The sequence below is a fragment of the Dermacentor silvarum genome, chromosome 1, assembly GCF_013339745.2.
Source record: "Dermacentor silvarum isolate Dsil-2018 chromosome 1, BIME_Dsil_1.4, whole genome shotgun sequence".
Lineage (NCBI taxonomy): Eukaryota > Metazoa > Arthropoda > Arachnida > Ixodida > Ixodidae > Dermacentor > Dermacentor silvarum.
In genome coordinates, this window is record NC_051154.1 from 296,075,623 (window position 1) to 296,076,198 (window position 576).

At 48.8% G+C, this 576-nt stretch overlaps 1 non-coding gene across 1 annotated transcript; it reads left to right on the forward strand.

Annotated features, from left to right (window-relative positions):
* Positions 1-131: 131 nt before the first annotated feature.
* On the forward strand, positions 132-202 carry Trnag-ccc (transfer RNA glycine (anticodon CCC)). The gene has a single exon. It is a non-coding gene; the product is annotated as a tRNA-Gly (tRNA).
* Positions 203-576: the final 374 nt, after the last annotated feature.

Consider the following 576-nt stretch of genomic DNA (forward strand, 5'->3'; position numbering starts at 1 on the left):
TGCAAGATTCCATTCTGCGTCCGGGTCGATTCCCGGTCGGCGCAGTCTTCTTTTTTCTTCGCCATGCTCATTTATTGTTCTTTTTCTTTCTTTATTATTGACACTCTTCTTATTATGAGCGATGTACCGAAGCGCTGCTGGTGTAGTCGTATCATGCAAGATTCCCATTCTTGCGTCCCGGGTTCGATTCCCGGGCGGCGCAGTCTTCTTTTTTCTTCGCCATGCTCATTTATTGTTCTTTTTCTTTCTTTATTATTGACACTCTTCTTATTATGACCGATGTACCGACGCGCCGCTGGTGTAGCATTCCACTTCCGGCCGCGAAAGCCTACGGACGTGTCTATCATGAGCTCCGTTGGAGCGGATGTAGCGGCCCAGTTAAGCCGCGGTACCAGGAATGAAGTGTCGCAGGATTATGCAGTCATTTTGCCCCCTCTGCCAACTGGGTAGGTTGTCCAAAATACTGTTTTTCTACATGCTGATATAAAAGGAAGGCCGTACCGTGCAGAAGATTTCCGTGAACCACTGTTTCAACGTGTCCCGCCCACCGAAGTTCTTGCGCTTGGCGCCTATCAA